The following is a 19,830-nucleotide window of genomic DNA, read 5'->3' on the forward strand; positions in this document are numbered from 1 at the left end:
TGAGCACCAAGGGTTGCTGAAGGTCTGGGGGGATCAGGCTATATTCTTACGGTGTGGAAGTCCACTCTGAGTAATAGAACCGGGGTGAAAAATTTATAAAGGAGAAAGCTTCCAGCACTCCCCTGGCAACTCTCAGCAGCAGCCCTGAGGTTGTGATGCGACTGATGGAAAAAGTAAGTGGATATGAGCAAAGGCCATGGACCGTAAAAAGGCTTTGTAGACAAAATGGGCCTTTCTAATTAAGTTGTGTTTTGTCACGTTGCTGGGAGGGAGTTCTGCTTGGCTGTCAGGAGTAAACAGCCTGCTCCTCACTGGCTCTTCTTCCTGCCCAGGTATTCTTCAGCATCTCCCTGTTGGGGCTCCCTGTCAAGGCACAGAGACAGCTTTTAATGAAAGCATGGCAAGATTTTGCAAGTTTTATTTATTTTTGTATCAAACATTTAAAAAGCAGGTACCTGTGGATTTACAGCCAATTATTCTTACAGTACTAGTGTTACCATAATTTATCTAAATTTCTGTTAAATATGAATGGTCTACATTCACAACACTGCTTTTGGGAATAATTCCAGCCTTTTTAAATCCTGTACATTAAATTATTGACTATCATGCTTAACTCTCAGAAAACACAGTACGGCTGTTGAAGAAATATATTTGCATGCCAATGGTCTGAAACTATGTTGAAACTGGCTCATTAGATTATTTTGAAGTTTTGTCTGACATCGTGTTTTTTACGACAAGCCTTGAGACAGCTCCACCGCTGGGAACGTGCCCTGGGGGAAGGCTCTTCATGCTCAAAGACCAACCCGGGGCTGGAGGCAGCACGCCAGACCGCACGTGCATGAGAATTTTGCAATATAATGCCCTAAGTATCATCTCCTAGCCTTGGGGAAGGATAAGAAGGGAATCAGTGCAGGCAAAGTGATGCCCGTTTGATTTGTTTTCAACACATTGTCAGCTCTTTCTTATATTCTCTAACCTCTGGTAATGACAAGGGGAAAAGAAGCTGATGAGAGATTGGTTTCTCTGCTTTAAACCTCCAGGCACCTCGTGTGAGTAGCACATCATATGCACCGCGTTGTCTTAGGTACACGAGAGCTCTGGGATCTTCCGTTTTGATGATGCCTCATTTCTTAGGGTAAATAAGAAGCACGTTTGGTGGAAGTCCAAAGAGCTTCTCTGATTAGTTAGCGCCTCTGCTTAGAAACCAATTAGTCTAAAGTTTGAATGCTCTTTAGGATTATGACACTTGCTAAATTGGGTTCAGAGAGCACTGGGTGGACAAAAAGGTGCCTGTTTTTATTATTCTGTATGGGAGCATTCATGTGTGCTCAGACAAAAAGGGGCAGATAGAAGAAGCCGTTTCCCTCCAGACACCAGCCTCCATTTCCAAGCAACATCAGAGGGAACTGAAAGGAACACAGGGACAAGAAGAGATTTGAGATGAGCTTTGCTCGTCGCTGCAGGGTACAAGATGGAAATACGAACGGCTCCCTTTGATTAATGTATGCCCAAGGTCACACATGCAACTGTAACAGTCAATAGCAATCAGATTAGTGTAATGTATTATTCAGTGTTTATGATGGTAAATTTGTATAGCGCCCGTGAGGCAGCTTTTATCCCCTTGAAATGTTTTCTGAATGCCATTTGGGATTGACACAGAGCTGAGAACCTCCAGCTGACGTTCCTCCTGTATAATTACCCACTTCCATTGTTTCTGTGTGGACATATGCTTGGATGTACTTGTTCTGCAGTTGGTTACCAGCCTAATGGTTTTGCCCCCAAGAGTTATGATATGGAAAATAATAAAAAGGAATGCTTCTAATTGAAGGTCCTAAGTGCTTTACAAGTCCTGCTTATTAGGCTTTGCTGCACACTGGTGATCGCTGCATGTACCTGCAGTTCTTGGCCCATCACTGAGCACGCAGCTGCCTGCAGGATGCAGCGCTGCTGTGTGAAATCCCTGGCACCCCCTTGTTGCCAAAAGGGCTGTGGATCCCGGGCAGGGCCTGATGGAGGCAGATCCAGGCAAGAATGTGAAATCCTGAGATGCCCCAGTAGGCTGCTAGCATCCAGGTTAATGACGTGCAGCAGAGAAGCGGGTCTGTATAAAACTCAGGGCGGAGGAGAACTCACCGGGTTAGGCATTTTATGAAATTTGTGAATGCAGGCACATCAGACCTTTCCGGGGTTTGGTCACTTTGAACTCCAGTGAATAATTTTATGCAGTGGCTCTCAAAACCCCTCACTTGAAAACTAGCTCTTCTTAATTGGCTTGGAGGCGAGCCATCTCTCGTGGACTGCAAAGTATCTAGAAAGCTGTTGGCAGCGCGCAACAGACAGCAGCATGCTGCAGCTAGTTAGGGGAAGCGGGACTAGGAGTACCTTGGGGACTTCTATTATATCCAGTTGTGTTCAAAAGTACCGCTAATGACCTGGAAAAGCAGATAAAGAGCACATTAATTGAATTCCCAGATGATACCTAAATTGGGAGGCATAGCAAAAAACAATGGGGAATCATCCTGTAAAAAACTCTGGTGGACCAAGGGAGAAAGAAGTGAGGCAAGGTGCAATTAAGTGAAATCTGTGGAAGGGTGTGTGGTATTGGTTAGTACTGATATGTGGAAGAAGAGGCAATGGGGGAAGTCCAGAATGGCTGATATTGGAGGGTATGTTTTTGGCAAGGCAGCATGGCCACGAGTCAGACTGTCACACAGTTAGGTCTGAGTGAGCAGAGGCATTGCAAGGGAGAAAGGAGGTAAATATTGTCCAGAAAGCACCAGCTGGGCACAAGTAGAAAATTGCATTCAGCTACGACCACTTCAACACCAGTAAGAAGCTAACAAATAAAAGGTAATTAAAAAGGAGTGGCAGAAGGTATCTGATAGGTAAAAGATTTATAATGGCAGTTTTGCTGAGCTGAAATTTGGATGGAGGAGGGAGTAATATAGCGAGCATCATCCATTTAAGATGTAGATAGATGTATTAACATGTAGATAGAAAAAGAGGCAGGGATTCCTGGTGGCAGCCAGAAAGTGCTCACTAGGGAGGATAGGAAAATATTGGCTGAACATCAGCATCAGTTTCCTATTATCAGAGCAATTAGTCCTGTTGAATGAGCTCTCAAGAAAAGTGCTGAGTGGTTTTAAACTGGTACAGACCAAGATCTGGGAAAAAAACATGCTGCAGAAAACAGCCTTCCACTGGCAGCAGGTTTTAAAAAATCCTCCTTTTCTAGCAGTTTTGTTTATAGCTCTGACAGTTAAGTCATCCTGACATTCAGTACTGTGACTGTTAGGACTTTGCTGTTTACCGTTTTATTTTTACACATAGGAGGGCAGCAGTTAATAAGGAAAAGCCTCCCAGAGCAGGTGAAGGACCTCCCCTATTCGTTCCTTGCAAAATTGCTAGCAGGGGAAGTCTCCACAAACTTTTATTAAACTTTCCGCTGCTCTAAGCTGGTGGGAACACTTCTACGGCTCCCTGGTGCCCTTCTGGATGGCTAAGGCCCCCTCATGCTTGCTCATGGAAAGCTGTAGGAGATAGGTAGGAGTATTTCAGCGTGGTGCACACTTGTGATTAGAGCAGTACTGGGCCCCCAAGGCACTGCAGGCCCCCCGATGCCGGCCTCAACTTCATATCTGGCCCCAGCACCAGGCCAATGCGGGGGGTTTCTTTAACAGTAAATCCTCTTGTAGATACTCAATGGTAGCCTTCTGTTTCTTTTTTGGTTGAAATAATAGCAGTCTTTGGCTTTGTCTTTCTTTTGTTCCATCCCCCAAATTATGACTGAGCATTTAAAGCAAGACCTACATCCTTTTTCTTTTGCAGTAGACGTTAGGCACTGAACATGGGGACTTTAAATTTAGTAACATACTAGCATGGAAAGAGTCATCTACAGAATGCTGCAGGAGAGAAAAGGGTGGTTAGATCTGGGAATGGTGTTCCTATGGTCTGAGATGTGGCAGAGCCTAATAATAAGTTCCTGAAACTCATGAAAATTCAGTTCCTTTTTGATTTTACAGTACTTTGAAGTTAGCCCTGTGCTGAGCAGTGGGTTCCAGTGGGTTGTGGATGACATCCAAAGGCTCTTCCAGTGTGAATTATTCTGATTTTGGGATTGCTATTCTGCCCTTTCATTTTGCAGACACAGACGGAGCTGCCCAAGGAAGAGCAGGACTGGTCCCACAGTATGTCCTGCTGACCACCTCATCCTGAGAAAAGGGACATACTTGCTGCTGAGACTTCCAGGCCTTTTTAAGAAACTCGTAATGCTCTATGTAAGTCCCCTGTATTTGGCATTCCATGTCAGTGGAATCTGCAAGGTCAGGTACCAGAATCCAAAGGAAAATTTGGCCTTCCAGGGCTGCATCAAAGTGAAACTGAGTGCTAAGCTCTGACCCCATGTATGCAAGAACCTCCCCGGCATGAATCCTGACCCAGCGTTGGGATCAGGATGCCAGACCATGACCTTCACCCATCCCCAAGGCACAAACACTGTGGAAGTGGTTCAGCAGGGTCTCCTTGCACAGTGCTTGGACGAGACCAGCATCTGCCACCAGCCTCTGGCCGTCCTCTCGTTCCTCACCGTGTGTCACCCTGTCTGCCATGGCCCATCCCTGCTGTCACCATCCAGCGCTCTGCGATCCCTGCTCCTGCAATAACACACAGCCCCGGGGCTGGGGCTGCTACTGGACTTCAGCTCTGTGTAAGCAGGCAGGCAGCAGGTATAAGTGCTCCAGCAATCATATTATTGCTTACACAGTGATTGTACTGCACTGCAGGATAAAAAGGTTCTTTCATATCAAGTACAGGAGCCAGACTCAATCCCTATTGTACCCTCTCACTCACTTTATTAAGTTTACTTCATTTCTGCTCTGTCTCTGTACCTCTGTGCCCTCTGCTGTGTGTACCAAATCTTATTGACATTTTAATATTAAATTATTATGACAAGAAGATATTCCACTTGCTAAGTAATTTGTTTTATTCTGAGGAAGATTGGAAGCTGCAGAAAAACCATTATGAAAGATTTAGACAATGGAGTGATACTGACTGATACAATATAAATTATTATTTTGTCGGCAGCACACCCAAATTCCCTACTAAAAATTTAAGTGATAAAGGCAAAAAGTTAGAAAATTAAATTTGGGGGGATGAAGAGAATATTATGCACAGAGGAAAAAAAATGTAACATTCAGACACAGATATTAAAGAAAAACATACCCCAAAGAAATCTAGAGTAACATAAGAGATAATCACTAGATGAGCATTTGGCCCCAGTTTTGCTCGTTCCGAGTGTTTTTGATGAAATTGTCATTGATTTCAGGACACAACTAGTTCTCACAAATACAGGTTTGTAAGGATGAAGTAGGGATGGAATTTCTTCCTGTTTGTGTTGGGAGATATAACAATATGTTATTATTATAATATTATATAAGAGGCAAAGTAATAAGGACTTACTCTGCCTCACCTTTTTGTGAAGGGCTGAGGATCAGCTGTTGTAGAGGAACACACAGCTGCTGCCCCTTACCGCCCTCTGCTTTCCCTCTCCAGAAACCCTTGAGGGGCTCCAAGAACCAGAAGTTTTTGCATCCTGCACTGGCCCGAGTGAACCTCACATCCTGAAAATGAGGTGACCTGACACTCAATATTCCATTGCTCGAAGGCAGCCTGGGGACCAGAGCCTGTGTCCTCGCTGCTCCTGTGCTCAGTCCTCAGCAAGGGAGGCAGCTGGTGGAGCCAGTGCTCTGTTGGTAAGTAAAGCTCATGGGTTTTAGTGATGTCTTCCTGCTTCCAGGGTAAATCCAAGCTCATAGCTAGCTGAGAAATAACCACCTGGTGAACATGGCTGTTAAAGAAAGATTGTTTTATATGGCACTTATGGTGCTTGAGCATCACTGCCAGGCCTTGCAGTTGGGATTTCCTTTCAGCTGCATGGCCTTTTCTATAAAGAACGATTAGCCAAACTGTTGCTCCCACTTGGCAATTAATCTAGATACCAGTGGAACTGTAATTTAAACAAAAGTAACTCATTCTTTGTCATCATGATATTTTTAAGAGTAAAGTTGCTGTTGGCTTTCTGGATGGAGGCGATTGTTGGAGTCACTTCTGATTTGAAAGCACTATTGTGTGCTTAACTTAGATACAGTTTTCTTTGTTGAAACAACCTTGATAACGCTCAAGGGAAGCAGCTTCTTTGTATGACAATATTAGAAATACTGTGCATAGCAGATACGTTTGGGAATGAAACGTCAGGATTTTTCCCATCCGTCAGTGGTCTGGACTGGGGAGAACTGGCAGATGCCTCTGTCCCACTGTGACCTTGTGTGGAGGCTGAGGAGTCATTGTCATGGGCCAGCTTTGGTGAAGTAGGGTGAAATGCTGAAGGTTTCTGTGAGAGTCAGTGGAGCAGGCTGGGGAGGGACCAACACCAGTTACTGAAATCCAGCCTGCCTTGTAGTGAGAACCAGAATAAACTACAAAGCTCAGTGCCCGATGTGGGTATGAACCTGTCCCACACAGGCTTGTGGTCAGCACCTTGGGAGAAACCTGAGGGTCACCTGTAGGTACCTGCTCACATGGCATCTAAGGAAAGCCTTCCTACAAGGCACAAGTTAGGCACGTGCATTTTTGTGGACCTCATAGATTAAAGGGGCCAAAATTGTCATATGGATACACTCTGTTTGAGGAAGGTGAGTTGGCACAGGCATCATGACCTAGCTCTTTGCTCTGCTGGGATTTTTTCTCTTATATGATTACAGCGGCTCTGTGACTACAAGTCAGTGTGTAAGCAGCTTTGTCCTCTGCTAGTTGGATTTATTCGTAATCTCACTCTAGATTAGAAATGAACCCTCAGTACTAACACTCAGTGTCTGCAAGGCTGATTTGTTCCAAACTGACGGACACGTTCCTGCTGTGAATCTAAGCACAATGGGGGGCTTTGGGATTTTTGGGTGGCTGGAACGTCTCACCTTGGAAACAGAGTGATCGTTTACTTGCTAGAAAGGGAAACGAGACTACTGGTAAGAAAGTAATCAAGTCTTTACCTAACTGGGTTTGTGCCTAGTGTCGTGTCTTGTACGCAGCTCTTCACACTCTGTGGTGTGAGATTCTGAATTGCGTTGTGCAGGGAGAGCAGAAAGGAGGCTGAGAGAGCACCAGCACTGCGAGAAGGACTTTGCTGCTGCCTCCGTTTAGGGGAGAAGCAGCAAGCAGCCTCGGGCTGGCTTGGTCCCACCTGTGCTTCTCAAGAGCACTGTGACACCAGGGGTAATGTGACACTTTCATGATGAGTCAATTTAAGATTTTGTCCTCTCTTTTCCTGGGCAGCCTGGAGCAGTTCTGTTCTCCCTTTCCATGGAGAAAAAGCAGACTCGTGCTGTCTGGGGAAATACAAATTACAGCAGCTATAAAGCAAGGGGAAAAAATCCAGTACATGGACTCTTGCCTTTTCTTGTTGTTTGTAAGTCTTAGAGACTGAGCATCTGCAGTGTTTGGCTGACATTGCTATAATCAGGACATCACAAACATTCTCCTGTATTAGACAAGGGGTCCCAAGACCCCTCACAGATGGAATTAGGTCGGCACTGTCTCCTTTTAATCTTGGGATGATGACCTCAATTGCAGAGGTATTACCTGTCATCTTGTCCTGAGAGCGATCCGGTTCCTCGCAGCATTTCATGCTTGGAACTTGACAGTGAGTTGAAAAGAAAAGACACAATTAAGTGTTAGCTCATTTTTTAAGACTCACAGGAGCACCACCCCTGCCTGTAGGAGATGGCTGGGGAATTTAAGAATTGCCGTGTTCATAAAGTGTTGTTAGCATATTGAAGTCTAACTTTTGTAGGTCTGTGATGGTAAAGTTTTGAAGATGAAAGATTGGCCTGTAGAAATTACATTACAGAACAGCCATTAAATATTAATCCTTGCGTACCTGAGAGGTTTCAGATTAAAATTAATGATCCTGAAACAAAACCATGCTCCCTTCACTTAGAAGTACCAATTGTCTTGGTAAATGCAACTACAGCCGAGCAGAGAACACAATCCAGGTTAAGCCACAAGCGCAAACAGTCTTCGTATAAAAATTTGGGGATTCGTGGTAAAATACCAGGCTGTGGCGTGGCCACAGGAGGGCAGCAAGGAAACACTGTCATCTCCTGCTGGGCTGTTACAACAGGTACAGCCCTGCCCGGAGCTCTCTGCCCAGGGACAGGGGGCTGTGGAGCAGGGAGGGGACACCCGGAGCTGTGGGGGAGCTTGGCCGTGCCCCCAGACCTCGGGGAGGCGAAGGCTGTGCAAGCAGCTGATGGCCCGGCCAAGCTGGGGACAAGAATCAGCTGGGGTGGAGCTGCAGTGAGAGGTGTGCCCACATTTCTGGTGAATGAGAGCAGAGAAAAAAACATCACTTCGGGTGGGAAGATTCATTGGAGCTCCAAGTTTCCCTTCCTACTTTTGAGATAACATTAAAATAAATCTCAAAATTAAATTTTGTTTGGAGCATGCAGTAAAAATAAAAGCCAGCTGACTTGCTACTACATGGATCCAACTGAGCTAGGGAGTGGAGACTGGTTCACCTTGCTTTTTGTTTGCTGCTATTATGGTCATGTTTCCAAAGTAAAGCTGGGATCCAGGGCATGTTTTGGGGCATGCTGTCAGCAGCAGCCCCGACCTCGGAGCTTTGCTGCCCCGTGGCACAAGCCCGCAGCAGGCAGCCCTGTGCGAGCCCTGCCTGCTGCACAAAGCTGCTGCAGCCCTGCTGTCCCTAACCGGCCCCAGCCTCGGGTGAGCAATGACAACCAGACCCTTGTGGGCAGCAGTGTTAAGGAGAAATTAAGCAGGATAAAAGGGCTTCAAGAAATGAGGCGCTTCGGCAGGCGGCAATTAGGCACAAGGGCTGAGTGAAGAGCTGCTGTTTAATAGGGCTCCAGTGTAACACAGATGATGTGCTGTATTAATACTTTTTTTTTTTTCTTTCCATTTTCTATTGATCTGAAAAGCTTCAGCCCAGCGAAAGGGAAAAAATAATGTCCACTGCAGACTGAACAATATACTGAGCCTTATCTTAACTGAACATTAGGAGATATTCACGTGGCCAGCTCAGGGCTTTTGCTAGTTCAGCGTTCACGATGGTATCTTCCAATTTCTGCAATTAGCAGCGTGCTTAGGGGAAGCGTTTTAGTCTTTTCCAGGGAAGCTGAGCACCTGGAGGTGTCACTGTGGGTGAGCAAGGGTGCAAACTTGCAATTTGTTAGCTACTCTGGTGTAAGTGCCCTCATAGCTGCTTTTAACCTCCTGCTAAACGCAGTGTAGCTCACCTGTTTTCTTCCTGGTGGTGAGATGTCTGCACTGACCTCACACAAAGCAGTGGCATTAAGGCATGTGTGCGGGCAGATTCCAAGTTACTATGGAGAAGACGGCAAGCTGTAAATTCACATCCCACCGTATACTGCAGTAACTTCTGTACACACACAACCCTTCCCACCCCTCACCTCCAGCGCTGCAGATCTGAAGCTGCCATGGTGACTGGACTACTGAGAGAACCAGCACAGCCAGGAGTGCTTTTCTGGAGGCAATCTCTGCCTATTTGCACACAGGAGTTTCGCTGGTTTATTGATCTACCCATTTCTTCCAGTCAGATTCATTCCAATACCAGAAATCCGGTTTGTCACGTTATAATTTCCCCTTTAGAAATGATTTGTGACTAGAGCACTACAAAAACATATACTGGCTGCAGAGTTATTGGAAAAATGTATTTAAAAATATCTATTCTTTCCCCATCCAAAGCTTAAGGAGATGATTTTCTGTTCATCCACTCCTTTTCCTGCTGGGTGGAAGTGCTGTGATACCGCGGCTGTCTTACATTATGACCAGACTTGAAGACAGCAAAACAGATATTTTCCTGGTAACTTCGCTCTTTCCTGCCTTTTGGGGATGTGGCAGTGTGTAGTGACTCTCCCCAGCTTTGTTTTCAGAGCAGAGACTTCTCCAGCTGAAGGTTGGCGGCTGCGGTGCCGAGTCCCTGCTGCTGGGCAGGGTGGCGTGCAGCCTCAGAGGTTTTGCTCATCATGCGGTTTCTTCACCAAAATACTGAGGATGACGTTTTTCTCAGTTCTTTCCCAAAGATATGCACCAAGTGATAGATGATTGTCATTTTGGATAGCTGATTGCCACCCAGGAGCCGTGAGTGAGCGCTCGCAGGCAGCTGCACGGCGCGCAGCTTTGTAGAGAGGTTTGCTGCACGTCGCTGCCTGGGGGAGCAGAAGGGACACGTTTCAGATGTGGGTTGCACGTGAGTGGAGGGATAACATCCCCGTCAGCTGGCCAGGAAGGACACGCTTTCTGACAAGAAGATGTAGGAAGCAAAAATATTTCTTTTTTTGTAGGCACTTTTTGGGCTCTCCAACAATGTGGGGGACCAAGCATGGGCAGTGTAGGCTTTGGTGAGGAAAAGAGATCGTAGCTTTTATCTGTCGAATGTGCTAAGGAGAGTTAGCAACTTGATGCTAATTATATAGTATTCATTTACCACCTGGGCCAAAAGTGATTGAAATAGACTTTTTTTTTCTGTCATGCAGTTTTAATTGCCTGCGCCTCACTGAAGTTTGTCTTTGGAAGTCTCTCCGTACTTCCAGTGTCTTGGAAACTGAACCTCTTCAGGGAAGAAGCCTAATAATATATCTTTCTTTCCCAGCCAGAACTTAGCTTAGCAAACCAAAATGATTAAACTCAAAGTTCCAAGTAATTATAACCAATCAAGTCGTGGAGGCTCTTTTAAGGTTAAGAGTTTTGTGTGTCGCTCTGTGCTCTGCAAATTCCCTCTGTTCTCTCTCCAGGCTTTCAAGCTTTAAGCATTCACATTCCCCATTTCTTCTTAACACTCTGTATTTTAGCAGTTAAGTCTTGATCAGGGTTTCCAAGCAAACATGTCCAGTAATATAATTGCCATTCTTTTTTAAAATGCTGATTTATTTAAGGAAAAGGAGTGGAAATAAGCTGCCCTGTGTTACCAATACAGTTGACAGGGCATATAGAGCATAGGACAGCTCTTGCGTTACCTTGTGGCTTTTCTGGTTCTCCTTTTAATTTCTCGTACAGTTGAAAACACCTTCCATTAGTCTTTTTCTCAATCATTCTCTAACATCTTTGAGGACATCCTTCCAGCATTGTTAAATCCCATCCAGGACTGCAGCCTCCCCTTCCTCCCCCTGCTCGCTAAGCAGCGTAAAGGCAATGCTGCTATTGAACTTAGTTTCTTTGCGTGTATTTCTATCCCAAATAGTTGATCTTAAAATCTGTTGCAGGGGTGGTGTGTGTATTTGTGGTGTTAAATGAAGTAACTGTTTTCACCTTAAATCCTTTCTGCACCTCACCTTTATCCAATGTTGTCCCCTTGCACCTGTGATGGACACGATGTGATCACTTTCCAGTAGACACACAGGTTAATGAGAACAACCCATCTTCGCCGTGTTGGGCAGGAAGGAGTTTGCTTGGATCCTCTTAACAATTTCTGTAAGCAGACTACTGCCTGTTTCAGCCAACGCTGACTTCTAATAAACAAAGGCATATCATAATTTATATCCATACCACCCATGATTTTCTTTAGTGTTTTTGTTCTTGACTTTTGTAAAGTATAATGAATGAATTTCTGGTCCTAAACCTTGATCGTGCAATTTTAAGACACCCATCTTATTCCCCTTGGAAGCTCCATGCAGAGACTGTTTCTTTGCTCACTGTTCTGGCATACAACGCTGTGGTATTTTTAATTAATCCGTGTTGTTTCTCAACCTTCTTATTCAAATGTGCGTACCCTGCCTATTATATGTTTGCAGACTACTACTGTATGCCTCCAGCAACTAGATTAGACACATTTTTCCTTTACAGTTCCTCCATTATGGAAATCGTGAATCCTTTTTGTTCTTGGCATTGAAAAGCTGGTGAGGATTTGGGGTATAATGCCATCTATGTAGAAACCTTTATTTGTTTTCTTGTATTTATTTTCTCTCACAGATACATCACATTTGTCACCACAAACAAATTAAAACATCACCTATGTTAACAATTTCTGTATAAACTTAATATGACCTGATCATCAGCAGTTGGTTGTATTTTTTTTAGGGAGAACTGAAGACACAATCACACAGCACAAAATGCCGTTTGCAAAAAGACTGTCTCGTTACAAGGGTAAATATATTAATTGACAATTAAGCTAACATATCTGGCGAAGAAAAATGCTTGGCAGTGTTACCCCCAAATTAGTGAAATATTATTTGTTCATATATTTAGCTCCTCTAAGTGCAAAAGTGAAGCTGTTCCCCACACGTACGATCTGACTTTTTCTGGAGCCAGTGCCTCTTATGGCCCCTCTCGTCCAGCAAGTAACTCATTTCCAGGTGTGAATGGACAGTTGGGCTTTTTCACCTCTGGTTTGTAGTCTCATCTCTTATTACAGATTCTGCAAGGCTTTATGTATCACATTTTCTCTTCTATTTTGCTTTGGTTTTGTATTTACAGATGAAGAACATGACCTATTGTATTTTAGTTTTGTGTGACATGGAAGATGGCTCAGATTTGTGTGACCCAGATTTTAGTTATCCTAGAGGCCAGGAGAGAACAGGAAACTCTTACACATGGAGCTTGTAAGAACGTGTTGCTGTCAGACATGTATCAGCTCTCTCTCCCTTTCCATTTACAGTACTGCTTTACACCCCCAAAGTGCTGCCTAAATCTCTTCTTGTCTTCCATGTTTTCAGATTGTTTCAGATGTGCAGGAACTTTTCTGCTGATCCTGTCTTCCATTTGGGATATTTTCTTTAATTTCTCTTCCCACCTGATAGCTTGCTGTATTCAATAATTTCTCGGGATCCCAAACTCTTGAAACAGGCCCTCCGTGTGCAGCCTCACACCTACCACTGCTTCTTTTTAAATGAGTCGGAATTTCTTCTGCAATTCGTGCTCAAAACCCCTGTTATGAGAACTGGTTAAGTTACGGCCCCCAGTGCTGTAGTTAGCACCTTTATTAGTTTTCATTCTCCACTTTGGGCGGAGGAGTTCTTTTTGAGGGACTCCTGAGGGGAACAAAGCCGTACAACCCATTAGTCTCAGGGCCAGGGCAGAGCAGGTAGGGAACTGGACAGGCACAAGGCTGGTGCCTCATCCCTCTGTCTGCAGAGGTTTCCTGAGCCAAGGAGAACAGCCTGTGTGTCGTACACACGTCAGATGTACGTTGTGCTGAACCGTGTGCCACGCTGCCAGAGCTGGGCAGAGGTTGGCCGTAGTGGGCAAAGCTGGTAAAGCTCCACTGCATTCATCTCCTGGGCTGCTGTGCTTCTGATGAGCAGCAGCTCCAACCTCAGCAGCTCCCCTGGGGTTTTCTGTGCTTCCCGTGACAAGTTAGACAGCTGCAGCGTAATGAATGGTGAGAAATGCTGGTCAACACCTGGTCATTCTGAGCAGGGCTCCTGATACAGCTCTCTCGGGCCTCCTCTCTGCTGCATCTTCCAGAGGGAAGGTTTGGCCTCGGTCCCTCTAACCTCTCTGCAGAGCTACCTCACTCTGCAAGAGCAGATACAGAGAATTGGTTTGAATATGGCTACACCGACTGAGCTAATTTGAGATCCTGGTATGAAACCTGTCTTATTTATATCTTGATTTCAACAGATGCACTGGGAGCAAGCAGTGTGCAGGTGCTATAGGGTAGGTGAGGCCAGGTGGAGGCCAGGAGGGACCAGAAGGACTTACCATTCATTCGGTTTCACCTTTGTATCTCAACAAAGCTTCATCCTTGGCTGTGGTTTCTTCCTCTGAATCCTCACAAAGCTCTGGTGCAACGTGGTGCTTTATCCAGCAGCGCCATTGAGCTAGACAGTCTCTTGCCTTGCTCTGCATGGGTTTGGGAGTAATAGAATGATTCATCGGCTGGGAGCTCAGAATTACGGTGTGTGCCACTGCTTTTGAAAAGCTAAAGAGATTAATATTAAAAAAAAATAAGATACTATTCACTCACTGGTATAATGAAGAGGTATTATACACACCAGGCACCTGTTGGTGAAGGTATACATTTAACAACCTATTACCATTTGAATGCGGAGAGATTAAATACATACTAAAAACTAGTCGGGGGAAGTTACACTGTTGTTTCTCTAAGACTGCTCTAAGGAAAAAAAAGGAGCAGCAAGAAGTGTTAAAGAAATGAAAAAGAAGACTTAAAAGGATATTGCTGTTCTATTTATTGGGTCTCTTTAATGCTCTCAGCACTAGTTATTTTTGTATACAGACACAAATTCAATGATAAAAGGCAGAAAGTGTACATGTGGTATGCTGGTAAGAGAGGCGGGTCCATCAGCTGCCCAGCAAAAGCAGGAACTGGTTCTAAAACACCTTAACTGAGATCCTCCCAAGTGAGTTTCCGAAGTCTTGACTTTCCAGAACCCTTAAATATGTCACTGACAGTTGTGTTTTGTTGGAAATAGCACTCAGGAGAAGGTAGGTCTTCTGTAATAAATACCTGCCAAGCTCCAAGAAACTAATATTTAACAGACAATGTCATCTTACCACACACTTACAAGATAGTACTTCTCTTGCATTTTTCTTCCCATCATTGCTGATAAATAAAATAATTTTACTTTTATCTGGTGCCTTTTTGAAGTGCTATACACACTGTTTGTGAAAGAAGAATGCCAATGAATGCATTCTTTTTTCCTTTGATACAAGGAGAGAGCCCAATTTCTCAGAAGAAGTAGTAAAAGCTCTCTAGTATCCAGATGGGGCAAGGCAGATTATTTTTCTATTTTTAACTTGAAATTTAGCAGTGCTGAGTTTTCTAACACTAAAACTACAAAGCTTTTGGAGTAGATCACTGATGTAAAGAAATGCTACAAAGTCATGAGCTTCACTGCAAATCCCACGCAGTCCCAGCACCATCTAATGCTGCCAGCTGAGGGGTAACTAGGTATTCTGCAGCTTGAGGTAGGTTTTGTTGGTATCTTTTCTTTCTTTTTTCATTGATGACATGCCTGACCAGAAGGTATTCAAAAAGTAATCTCCTGTGTGCTCAGCGTCTGCCCCCTTGCCCTCTGACTGCCATTTTATGAGTAGAAAACTCTTCTTTAGAGCAGCAGAGTTGGATCCTGTTGCCACATCTCTCAGTCTCTCTTAGGAGCTGTGGATGTCAGTGCAAGACCAACTGTGACATTGGATGAGGCATAACCTTGGGATTATAGCCACGTTCAAATTTATTTACATTTAATACAGAAATGTTTTCTGTGCCCCACAACTGTCCTGAATTCTCTTTGCACGTCAGAGTTTTATCAGGGCATCCCCCAGCTGTCCTGCAGAAGGCGATTTGCTGTTCTATTTTCCTCAAGAAAGATGGGTGGTTGAGGAGGGAGGATGTTGATTTTTTTGCTGCATTAAAGTCTACAAAGAAAAGAAAGCAGCTGAAACCTGAGAAAATTGCACTACTAATCATATTTTCATAAACAGTCCTCTGTAGCATTACAGTCACAGAGTATATTTATAATTTGGTTTATATGAGCAACAGTGTAAGTTGAGGGAAATTGGTTTCCTTTTCAAAATGTCATGTTTCTCATTTCCTCGGAATCTCGGGCTGCTTCGAGCTCTTATCAGCCTTTAAATCATTCAAAAACACACTCCCTAATTAAAATGCTGTAAATCCTCATGAATCAATTTAGGATTTTTGATTTGTTCTAAACCAGTTTTTAAATAAAGTTGAAAGCTTACTAAAATATGAGATAATAAATACAAGTGCAAAGCAAAGGAAAGAAGCCCACGTGCGGATAGCTGATGGTGGAGTCAGAGCTGGGATGAGAACCAAGACTTGTGGACACAAGGGAAGTGGTTCTGGGCCCCCAGAGCAGGAACAAGGTCGCTTTCTGTTCAGGTAAGGGGCTCTGATGGCTTTTTTCATATGTTACTGTTTTTGTTTTGGCTTCTGCTCCTGTGAGCATCCTGTAGTGCAGATATTTTGCTCCACTGAAGGATCATAGTTTCCATTTGTCTCTAGACCTCATGCCACTGGAATAACAGGATTAGTAATTGCCTGCAATTATGTATATTTTACTTCTTGCTCCACTCGCATAAAGCAAACAAATTAGACGTAAATATCTACAGGGCTCCTATCTTGCTTCAGCAGTGGTTCCTTTACTTATCATGCGCTCTTGGTGTGCTTTGGCACCAGCCTCTCCGTGTGGTTTGTTTTGCTTTGGATATTTTTTTTCCCTCACCTTTCTTTTTTTTTTTTTTTTTTTCCTGGACTTTTTGAAGTCCTGCCCAGCAGCCGCGGTACCCAAGCTCTCTCCTGGCTCCACAACCTGCCTCTGGCCCAGGCGACATTCTTTGCTGGGCATCTGCTCGTGCCTTTGCCAACACTTAGAGCTGTTTCTCCCAGTGTTCCTCTGGATTTATTTTGTATCCCGTGTTCCAATCGATATCTGTATTTTGTAGGGGACTCTGAGGTTCTGCTCCCTTCAAGGGATAAAATAAAAAATTGCGAAATTGTTTCTTCAGCCTTAGACAAATTACAAACTGTGTTAAATTTTCTCTTTCTCCTGTAGGTCTCATATGTTCAATTTCTGGAGTTTTTCTATTCCTCCAGTGTATGTATTACAGTTAGTATCTCCTGCTAGACTAACCCAAAATCTATTAAATACACGAAGTGTTTCATATCCAGCTTATGTCAAGAAAGGAAGACATTCAGAGAGTAGCTTTTCAAAAACTTATTTATTTCAATTCTTGTCGGTTTTGAGTGTCCTTTTCTGATGTATCACCTTAATTTGTTTTAATCTTGATGCCAGAACCAACGAGTTGAGCAGAAATCTGGCTCAGTCACTGTTAAAACATTTTTGAGTAAGGGAACTGAAAACAAGTGTTTTTTGTGTGTGTCTGTTTTGTGTGTGTGTGTTTTTTTTTTTTTTTTTTTTTTGTAGTGGCAAAAATAATGTTTGAGGCTAGGCTGGTATGAGACCCAGAAGTGCTGGGTCCTTATCATTTATCAGTTCCCAATTTCCTGTGGATTTCAGGAAGAGTCATTTTGAATCCTGTCTGAAGCAGGCACTGAAGTTGCAGGTGGGTTGGGCTCCTCTCTCTGTCACGGTTTCTGGTCCGTGAAATGGGACCGATGTCACCATGTTCCTTGAGCTCGTAACAAGGGGACAAATTCAGTGAGGGCTCCGAGATGCTTTGCTGGGATGCTGTGGGATATGGTTTTGCCACAGTTCACAGATGTTAAATAGATATTTTGGACATTTATCACCATGAGGGATAGGAGCAAACCACAAATTAACACAAGAATCTGCTTCTAAAGCATTGCATAGTCTTGTGGCATTTGGTCTGGGGTTTGGACTTGTCCCGTTTGTAATTATAAGAATGTGATAAAATCATAGTTTATGAAAAGCCACGGAGACAAAATCTGTTGATTCATAGGACAAAAATTCTGAGTTTCACAATGCTGTGTTGGTCAACTGTCCCTTCCTTAAGCCTACTTTATGTAGCATGAAAATAGGTGGGTTTATAGCATCACGGGAGCTCACACTAAGGCTGCATCCAATTACTGGTAATGGTATTTAGATTTATTCAACCTGAGTAGTTGCCTTCAGATCTCCATAAGTGATAGAATAAGGGAAAATAAATTAAAATTAAACCAAAGAGAAATGAAATAGAAAACAACTGACCCCTGGGCCCCGAGAACATCTTTGCTGCCTACAATTCTGGCTGTAGAAGCAGATGCAGTAACAAGCTGGTTGTATGAGAAACAGCAAATAAAGATGCCGCCCTTGGGGGGAACAAAACATTAATATTTCAGAAAGGATACCTCCAGGAAAAAGACGTTGGGCCTTTTTTGTTAGGACTTTTCATGCCTGTTGTTTGGGTGGGTAGGGCAAAGCCAATCATTAAACCCTGTGAAAAGACGTAATCCTTTTTCTAGAAATTTACCTTCAAGAAAATGTGGTGAGGGAAAAGCAGATCGTTGAGGATAAGGCTTTTGATGCAAAACATCATGAAAAAGGAAAATGAAATTTTCTTGGAAAGGCAGGAAGACCAGGATCCTTGTGTGTTCCTATTAAGCTGTGATAAAGCCCCGCTCTCGCAGGTCACAGGACATTGACAGACACTCCGCGTATAGATTTCTCTTTTCTTGCCAGCACTAGGCTGGATGAAAGCCCAGCGGTGCATTCTGTTAAGGAGCTTATTCATACAATTAAGTTTAATTGTCAGCAATTTTGATACTTCAAACTAAAATGAAACCTGGCTCCATTTGTGCAGCTTAGATCCACCTGCAGCCTGGGAGCATTGGGATGGTGTTAATGTCAGAGGCTTGTGCTGCTCAGAGAGCAGCAAGTTGCAAGGACAAGTTCTGCATCGACGGGCTCTTTCCTCCTACAGCTGTGGGCAACCGAGCAGCAGGCTTTGAATGGAGTCCATTTATTTTTTGTAAGCGGTAATTTCTCAAATGTTGGAGTGCAGGGAGAAAGCCTTCCCTGCTTATGTCAGCAGCGTGCTCCTTCCACAGCCCAGCGGGCTTCAGAACAGGTTTTTGAAATAAAGGCAAACACTCCGTGTTTCCTATTTACTTCAGGCTGAGCAGTATGGAATTTTGCAGCTACTAGACTCATATTCAATCCAATTATGAGCCTTGATCTTATTGTATCCCTCAGTATTACAATAGGAAAATCGAGGAATGCCCAGCCTCTGCTGTCACTCCCTCTGGCACTTTACCTTTCCTCTGAGGACAGCATCAGCATGGGGAGAAGGGAGCTCACTATCTGCCTCTGCTCTTAGGGCAAGGTTATGGCCATGGCTGGACACCTTGGGCTGGAGGATAATAGCTGAGTTGCTTGTTCTTTGTTTGGCCAGAAATCAAAGGTGAGTGCACTCCCTCACACAGCGCTCTCCTCCGTACGCGAGTGCCCGGCCATGGGAGCTTGGATCCGCAGCAGGTTTGCAAGTCTTGTGGTGGAGATGCTCACACAGAGCAGGAGCAATCAAGGCAAACTAGGGTCTGCACCTGAACTTCCAGTGCTTCAGATGAGTTCTTCAGCAAATGGGATGGAAGACCAGAAAGGCTGTATCCCGCTTCCCCTGTTGTGTCATAAATGGTGGCAAAGTCCCTGTTTAACGTAAGTTACATTTATCCATCACTTTTTTCAGTACCCCCAATCAAAACTATCCGTTTTGTTTAATGCAAACCATGGTTTCACGTGTTCATATCTGAAGTCCTTTATCCAGCCGATCTTAATTGACTCTTTTTTTCTAGACCCGTCTTTAAAGTCACCTTGCTTAGACATCAGCAATCATTAGTTTGCACTATAATCAACATCAGAAGAAGTACTTCTTGAAGAAGCGTGTAGTGTGCAGTTCAACTCAACTTTTCTGTAATAGGAGCAGCAATTTGCAGAAGGAGGGTGGCCACAACTAATCCCATTTTGGAAATCTTAGAAAATGTGATGCTAGTTAACCAAGTGGTGCTGTAAACACCGAAACCTCTGTCCTCTTTTAGAAACCAGATTACGAGAGAAAGACAATTTCATCAGAGCTTTACCTGCCCATTATAGTACTGCTGGCTCATTAGGTAGAGTAATTAAACATCAGGCAGAAATAATTATTATAATTATAGGGCATTTGAGATTTCATTTGCCTTCATGAAATATGAGTTACATAAACTAATTCCTTTTGCAAGGTCCACTCACAATAGCAACAAATGTCTAAACAGCTATGCTTTTTACCTACTTCTTTTTGTAGTGTTATTGGGCCAACCTTAAACTAGCCATTAAGAACTCGGTAATTACCAACTGTTATATCCAAATGGCCTCGGTGTAG

At 43.9% G+C, this 19,830-nt stretch overlaps 1 protein-coding gene across 3 annotated transcripts in view; it reads left to right on the plus strand.

Annotated features, from left to right (window-relative positions):
• The window catches only part of PTPRT (protein tyrosine phosphatase receptor type T), a 564,167-nt gene that overhangs the window by 24,183 nt on the left and 520,154 nt on the right, over window positions 1-19,830 (plus strand). For all 3 annotated transcript variants that reach the window (XM_068700265.1, XM_068700263.1, XM_068700264.1), the window contains 2 exons: window positions 4,145-4,277; window positions 5,551-5,750. The gene's annotated coding sequence lies outside the window, so the exon portion shown is untranslated. The remainder of the gene's footprint in view (window positions 1-4,144; window positions 4,278-5,550; window positions 5,751-19,830) is intronic.

The sequence above is a fragment of the Anas acuta genome, chromosome 16 (genome assembly GCF_963932015.1).
Source record: "Anas acuta chromosome 16, bAnaAcu1.1, whole genome shotgun sequence".
Lineage (NCBI taxonomy): Eukaryota > Metazoa > Chordata > Aves > Anseriformes > Anatidae > Anas > Anas acuta.